Source organism: Bos taurus, chromosome 20 (genome assembly GCF_002263795.3).
Source record: "Bos taurus isolate L1 Dominette 01449 registration number 42190680 breed Hereford chromosome 20, ARS-UCD2.0, whole genome shotgun sequence".
Taxonomy (NCBI): Eukaryota; Metazoa; Chordata; class Mammalia; order Artiodactyla; family Bovidae; genus Bos; species Bos taurus.
The window spans coordinates 37362446-37371039 of NC_037347.1; the positions used below are offsets into that span (position 1 = coordinate 37362446).

The 8594-nt window shown below is 38.4% G+C and overlaps 1 protein-coding gene across 3 annotated transcripts in view; it reads right to left on the bottom strand.

Moving 5' to 3' along the window:
- NIPBL (NIPBL cohesin loading factor) overlaps positions 1-7897 on the bottom strand; it is a 205463-nt gene extending 197566 nt beyond the window's left edge. For 2 of the 3 annotated variants that reach the window (XM_015459095.3, XM_005221614.4), the window contains exon 1: positions 7476-7810. The gene's annotated coding sequence lies outside the window, so the exon portion shown is untranslated. Of the gene's footprint in view, positions 1-7475 lie in introns of all 3 variants that reach the window. The other variant, NM_001206584.2, reaches the window with a different exon arrangement.
- Positions 7898-8594: the final 697 nt, after the last annotated feature.

Genomic DNA, 8594 nt, shown 5'->3' on the forward strand with positions numbered 1-8594 from the left:
TGAAGCGACTTAGCAGCAGCGCAGCAGCAGCAGCAGGTTTCATAAACATTAATAATACCAACTATATTCACCAAGCTATGTAAAAATTTGCTTAGGAGGAGACACAGATTAAATAGACACTGACAGAAAGAGAAAGATATACACAGCAGAGGGAAAGAGAATATTAATAGATTTAAATAAAAAGCATATGTCATATATGTCTTACAGGATAACCTGAAGTAACTTGCAGTAGGTTATGGCATAAATGTTGGATTTTTAATCCTTTTTTCAAAGGGAAAAAATGGTAAAAGTAGCATTTAGGCCATTACATTTCAACTTTCCACCTTAAGAATTTTCTAAGACATAGGCAGAACCCTAGGAAAAAGCATCATGTTATGTGCATCAATTTTTTTTTTTTAAGAATAGTATTTTTTTTAATGGGAGTTAGGCCCATTATATACCCAGGTAACATTTCAATTTGATCATTACCAAAGAAAAACTAAATTACATATAGACTACACTCAGATCATCAATTTCTTTAGACAGAAACTGGCAACCCATAATCCTATCACACAAAGAAAACGAAAAGTAGATTTTAAACTCCTGAAAGGGTTAAAATAGATAAGCAACAAGGTCTATGAGATAGCACAGGGAATTACACCCAGGAATTATATCTTATAATAACCCACAATGGAATATAATCTGCAAAAATACTGAAAATCAATATGCTATATATGTAAAATTAACAATATTGTAAATCAACTATACTTCAATTAAAAAAATAAAACATAACAAATATAGGGGAAAACTAAGCAAAACAAAAAACAAAAGAAAAAAATAAAATCTTGAAAGAGTTGTCAAATAGCAATGTTGAGAAAACTCAGTGATGTATTTCTTTACTAGGATTAATTTCAAGACCATGTTAGTTAACCAAAAAATTAAACACATCATTATAAAATTGGTATTTTTAGAGTAAACTCTAGTTTGAGTTTTAATAATTCCATTAGTGTTTCAAGCACTGCTAGTTTTTGAGGTATCTAGAACCAATGACTATTTAAAAAAAACAGTACTCATAAAGTACATATGCATTTCACTGGCACAAGACTAAAGAACTGAGAAGTACAGATGACCCAAATAAGCTCACTCTAACAAAAAGGAATCCACTTATTTCAAAATTATGTCAATGCTTCCAAATTTCTCAGGAGAGGTAAAAGTATACCAAAGTACTTTAACAAATAAATGTTACCAATTCCATGTTTTTGCATCCTGAAAAAGTTTTTCCTTTCTGCCAAAAGGTAAATACATACAAAAAAAAATTTTAAGAGTCTGGTATATTATGTTAAATGACATGCTGTGCATATGTAAGATGTCAAAAAAAAAACCTACATCAATTATGTTGAAAATTTAATGTATTCTTGAGAACACTTTTTAATGCTTAACATTTTGATAAGAAATAATTCAAGAATCACAATACTGTAAAAATAAATATTGTGGCTTTTCCACAAAAAATAAATGTGGCTTTTCTACATTTTCAAAAAGTATAGCATGCATTATATTTAAACATCAATATTCTATTTAAATACATATTTATACATGGAAACATCTTGCATATTTTATATGGTATGTTTTAAAAACTTTATCAAGTAATGAATCAGCTATAACTGACCAAAAAATTTTAGAATTCCTCTTTTCTAATTATCTTCAGGATCTCTTTATAAGCTACACAAGAAAAACAAGTTTCACTACTTCATAACCAAGCCTACCTTTTTTATCAAGAAATAACAGACAAAAAGAAGTATTATAAATCTTGAAAAGGCAGCATGGTAGAATGGAATGAACAGATGTTTTAGAATCAAGACACATCTGAGTGGGATCCTATCTTTAATACCTGTTAGATTTGCCACCTTGGACAAATTATTAAACATGATGAGCTTCAACTTCCTTGTTTGTAAAATGAGAACATTATCACTAACCTCATTGGATAGTTGGGAGGTTCAAAAAATCATGATAAACAGTGTAGTGGTTAAGGCTAATGGGTAAAGCATCAACTTGAGTCCTTTCCCCACTTTCTGCCACTTGTCAGCTGTGTGACCTTAGTCACTTAATCATTCTGTACCTCAGTTTTCTCATATATCTTAGGGTAATAAATATAACCAAACTCATACTGTACCTTAAAGAATTGAGAAAATCCATATACAGTGCCTGGCACAGTCGTTGGCACATGGGATTCACTCAGTAATAATACATATGACAAATGTAAGGCACTGACACAGTGCCTGAAACAAAAAAAGATCTTAAATCTTCGTTTTCCTACATGAAGTTCTAAATTACTTTTTTTACTATTTCTAAAACTCAAATTCACCCCTGAAGATAAATATTTGCCATTAAAGACAAGAAAAAGACTACTTCAAAGTCTATAAAGTTATTTACTAAAGGAATCCTCCTAAAACTGTATGTAATGACAAAAGCTCTGGAGTGAGTGCACAACTTCCCAAGTTGAGAACTTCAAAAGGATCCACATTCTTTGGCTAGACAAATACTAGAATTTTTTAATAGTACGAGTCATACTTATTTATAGATTCATATACTGTGATACAATTGCTCATATATATTTCTATGAATAAATGCACTCTACAGCTCAATTTTCTCTTTCTAGAAAGATGCTTTGACAATTTCAATTCAATATAAAAAACTTAAAAGTAAAAAATTCAGACATTAACAAACTCAAAATGAAAATATAAGGCAGTAAAGATTTGTTGATTTCAAAATTATTGAAATTACTATTAATGTATATAGCATATACAGTCTGATTTTATTTTAGTTCTTTGCCTACAGAATATAATTTCCTTGACTACATGACTTTAAAGTATTGAATTAACTGAGGAACTAAAGAATAATATTAAGAATTTACTAAAACTAGAAATGTGGAATCCTAAATCCTTAAAAACAATATAAATCAGGCCAATTAGAGTAATTATAAGACAACAGACAATTTTCTGACATTTCCAGCCTCAGTTTCTTCATCTGTAAATGGTGGGTGATAACTGTTTCTATTTCACGAGCTTGTTAGAAGAATTAGAGTGGGATCACCCACGTGTAACACAATTCCTGGCAAATAAAAAGCCCTCAAAATCTTATCCAGTGGGCAATTCTGTATCAACAAATGATCTCTCCTAGTAAATCACTTTGGGAATAGAAAGGAACCTGCCTTAAAATATAATGCAATCTGACAAAACTCAATTCATTAAAATTGACTCCAGATTTGATGCTTAAAATTGCTTTTAAATCAACTAAAAATGCTAATATTCCACTCTAGTCATTAAAAAATTGAATAAAAACAGAACTTAAAGGAGTCATTATTCACTACAAATATAGTCAATTCACTTACACTCCTGAAGAGAGACATATGTAAATAAACTCAACCACTCAAACAGCAAACATATATACACAAAGGGAAGATACCTAACAGAAAAGTACTATTTTCGTACCAGGAAAATACAACCAAAAGACAGGTATCATATCTCTCTATGGAGATGAGAAAAGCACCTTGGACTCAGATAATTGGGAAAAAAAAAAAAAAAAAATTCACAGATGGTATCAGTGTCAGCACTGAGCAATACCTAGCTTCATGACCAAAGCTCACACGTTACTTAAAGCAACATAATCTAATAAGAAACTATTAAGAGTCAGAGAATACCCTAATCTCCCACTGAGTCACTAAGTGAATCTACACAAATCACGTGGCCTCTGAGTTTTTTCATCAAAAAGTTGAAACCACACTGGTCATTCATCTTGCAGAGGAATGAGAATATTTATGAATGAACTCAGGTCACCTTGAAAAAGAACTAATTTAAAAATACAAAGAATAATTACTGACAACTGCTAAAAATAGGAAAAGAACTTCCTTCTAAAAGTATATTTTAAAATGATTTTTTAAAGCTATATGAGACCATACATTACCACCAAAGCCAACTTAGTATCTCAGGATATTAAACATGTCAACTAACCACTTAGTTACTAGTCAGTAATTTCCTATTCATTTTATAGCAAATAAACATGATAAACAGAACTGAAGTTACACATGTATGAAAAGAATTTTTATTTAACTCAGTCTTCTCAATCACTTTATATAAAACTGAAATCTTACATCATCTTAAAAATTTCAGAATTACTTACAAAGTATGCTTTTCCTGATAAGCAATGGAGTGGGGAAATTTAAATGAAACTGTGTAAAACTCAAATTCTTTAGTTTTTATCTACTTTTTATTATTAATGTTTACATCTTATTTTGGGAGAGTAAAAATACTACCATAGAGCATACCAAAATATAACACAGATGTGTTCAAATGTTTAGACAGCAGTTTGATGGTGAACTGGTTACCAAAAAATTAAATATGTAATTAGTTCAGGAAGTCTTAGAAAATACATGTTTAAGTTGGGTAGCCTGGCTCCAAAGAAAGAAAGCTTCACATCTGAATTGGTACAGCTTTGCTCATATTATTTTTGAGATTCAATAATGATCATTATGCAGAAAACCAAAACTAAGTTTACTACCATACTGAAAACTCGCACTTTTCATCCTCAAAGAGAAACTGAAATTTCTTCAAATACAAGTCTTTTCTTCTTAAAGGTGGACAGTATTATAATGATCCCTAGCACAGGTTCAAAAAGCTTTCGAACAACTATAGTAAACAAATTTGTTGAATGGCTTTCAAAAGGAAACATCCGATACACTCATCTCAAAATACTAGAAGTAATTATTTACTATTCAACTTTAACTTGATTTACTAGACTTTCATGATATACTTCAAAACTATTTTCTTTTCAAGTAATTATTGTAAGTTACTAGTAACTTTGCAGACTCAAAAGAAACAATAAACCATACTGCTGAAATTTCCTCTAGGTATACCATAAAGTATTTACCCAAATAATATAACTAGCACTGTAAGATCTGTGGAATACTTAGAGCTGTTTCCTTCTGCTGAATTAAAAAAAAAAAAGAAAGAAATACAAGATTAGCCCTGGTGAGTATTCCAACCAATACAGGAGAGTACAGCAGACTATTCATAATCTCTAGGGAAACAAATTATTCTTTCCAACTAAGTTATCAAGAATGTAAAGTTCAAGTTTAGGTTTTACTAAAGTTTCGCAATATCTTCTCCTTTAAAAATAACCTATTTAACTGGTTTGGACCAAACAAAATATTTTCAACCTACTTAAAAGAAGTATTTATGCTATCTGAATGAAAGGTATCATACAACCTGTATTACTTACTTATTACCAAATATGTAGAATTAGGAAAATAAGGTCTAATAAGAACTAATTCACTATAATGCCAAGGTAACAACAAAAAAATCAGTATGACATACTGATTCAAACGTGTAAGAAAGCTCCCTTTATAACTATAAAACGCGAAAGATAAGTTTTTCCTGTTGATGAAAACTAAGCAAGCAGAACTCCACTTTCCATTACATTTAATTGAAGGATGTTCATCCCTTGACATACATCTCTGTATTTTATTTAAATAAAGTTGTAAAGACAATCACAGGTTCTTATCAGGGCCTTTTTCAACATTAATATTGAAGCCCTTACCCCGCCCCCTCACCCTCAAATCCTCCGCTTAAGAAACGAACTGTTCCTACCTTCCGTATTCTCCTCTCCCCCCGAAACCCTTCCCCAGTCCCCATTCGCGTGCCCCCCACCCAGTGTAGGCCTGAGGCCCTGTAGCAAACAGTGTCTAACAGGAGCAGGCAGCACAAAGACAGGAATGGGAGATTAGTGGGAGGGAGGGAGGCCGGGATTGGGGCTCAGCAGGAGCTTCAGGCTTTTTAAAATTCAAACTGCTCCCTGACCAATACAAATCACGGACACGCTACTGACTACTACACGGATTTATAGCATTAAAAACATGCCTAGTACGTGACAGCTATATTAACTTCACTCTTTCTAACATTTATCCATACGTTTGCAGGAAATGTGGAACAATTTACTTTAAGCATAAGGCTAAACTCAAAAATCACCTTCAGAAAAGTTACTTATTCTACGATGACATAATTTAATGAGATGCAAAAAATTTGAACCAACGTAACACTCACTAATAAAACAAGGGACTTTGTTGATCAGTGTTGCTTCATTTTAACCAATGAAAGTTTTCCTTCAGTGAATAAGAGACAAAGTATCAAAACAGTCTAACCCAGGAACAATTATTTTTCTATGCAACTTGTATGGCTGAGGACTTTTAAACTGGCTTTTCCCTTATACCAACTTACATTATCAACGCCTCCACAAACAAGCTCCAAGCACTTAACTTACTTGTGAGCTAGAATTTAAGATAAAATTGATATTTTTCTCCAGCATTTACAGATACATTTGACCTATTAAAATGACACCTCTCTCATTACACAGTCAAACATCATGGGCACAAACAGCCAATGACAATCCTGGGACCTCAAGAAGATCTGCCCTGACATGAAAGGATGGCACCTTCCACATTTTTTTTTTAACCTCCCAGGGATTTTAAGCATAACTTCATTTCTGTCCTTTTAAAGAAAATTGGATGTACTTGTATCTCACCGCAATTCTCAGAACACTTAAAAACCTTTTTAAGCTTCTACACGTTTAGATCAGGAAGTACCTGAGTGTTTCACGTACAATCATTTAAAACTGTCCTTATATAACGCACACAAATATAAAGTGGCAGGGTAAACCTGTCAAGTACTTTATACTTGTCTCTGAATAAAAAGTCCATGTGCAACACACTGTCAAACAACAACATAAAAGCGCTTTGCGTGGGTGGGGGGGTCATATGCAGTGTCTACTATACTATGGTTTTCTCTATTAAATATTCATGTGGACGATTTAATTCTCCTTAAAAAGAAAATGAGTCTTTATTAACTTTCCAACGTCCAAACAAGTTTTACACGGGAAAAGAATTACCACTGGATCCGTGTCTGAGTATTTACATTTGTCTCACTAACTGAAACTACTTCCTCCCTTCATGGGGTCACAGGGGGAAGAAGGGGGGTTGTTTGTTTCACTGGGACGTTCCCCACTCCCGGACCAGGAAAGTTGTAAATATGGGGACGGTCAGGGCACATTTGCTGTTAGTTGTATTGTTTCCGCCTCCTCACTAGCTACAGCTCTTCTCCCGGGCGAGGCCTGTCACCGACCAGCGGTAGCTCCGCTCAGCCCGGAGCTCTCCTAATCCCCGAGCTCAAGTAGATTCCGCTGGCCCGCGGCCTGCACTCTCCGCCGGGCCTACGCCTCCCCGGCCGCCCGGCAGGAGCCCAGTCCCCGCCACCGGAGCCGGCCGGGAGAGGGTACAAAACCACCGCCACCCAGGGCGGCTGCCACCAGAGAGGAGCGAACTCTAGACTCGCCCGTGGAGGAGACCTGGGGCCGCTAAGGAAACGGCGGGGAGGGGAGCGAGGAGGAGAGACGCTGAGGACCTGGCGCCGCCGCCGCCGCCGCCGCCGAAATAAAGAGCAGGAATTTACCTGGGCGAATCGGCGTCTGAATCCAAGGGGAGGCCGAGGCCGCTGTGGCGAGAGACTATAATCCGGGCCGGGAGGGGGGGTGGCTACGGCTCCTCTTCCGTCTCCTCAGTGCGGGGAACATGTAGAGCCGGGGGGAGACCAGCCGAGAAGACAAATCGCTGCTTCTTCTTCCTCCTCCTCCTCCTTCTCCCACATAGAAACACTCACAAACACCCGACCAGGGGCCCGAGCTACCGGGGGGGCATCGCCGCCGGCCCGGGAACCAATCCTCCAGTCGGCGGGGGCGTCCCTCCCTGCGGCTTGGTGGTGTCGGGTGAGTCGGTACCGACGGAGGGAGGGGGGGGAGGGCGGGGGGGGAAGGAGCCCTGTGTGTGTCTCTCTCTCGTTCCGTCTCTCCCTCTCAGAACAAAATGCCGACCGGAAGTGCAGCTGCAGGAATGACTCCCTCCGCCGGCGCCAAACACTAACAACCACCCCCTCTTCCCCACTCCACTTCCGCCACCGCCGCGCCGCCGCCGCCACTTGGGCTCGCGTCTTCGGCCGCGCCGCACTGCACAGCCCGCGCCGCTCAGCTCCGCACCGCACCTGGGGCCCGGAGGCGCCCGGCAGCGAGGCGGCGGGGGCCTCTCCTCCGCGCCCTTCTCGTCGGGGCGGCTGTGGACGCTGCCTTTTAGTGTCGATCCTACGGAGCGGCGTTCTCGCTGTGGCACGGGCGGGCCGGGTCTTCTCGGTCTTTATTTTCCTGGAGGCCGGCCGGAGCGGGCCCTGAGCCTCGGTGGTGGTCGTGTGCGTGGGGGGCGCTCAGGCCCGGACCGGCTCGCAGGCCACGCACGCCGCCCCAGCTGCTCGTCATTAGCTCTCGGGAGCCGAGCTCGGGGCGGCCACGTAGAGGACGCCCGCGATCCGACGGCGACCGAGCATTTTTTAAATGGTGTCCCTGCAGCCGGGTGGATGGATGTATCGTATTGTACACTCTTCTCTCTTTTTGAGAGGCCGGACTTTACGCCCGTCTCTGCATTATTTCTGCGGAGTAAGGACGCAGCCCTTGGAGGAGGCGAAGATTCTCAGCTGGATTGAATTGGAATCGTGTTTGTAATGCATTTATTTCTGGAAATATGC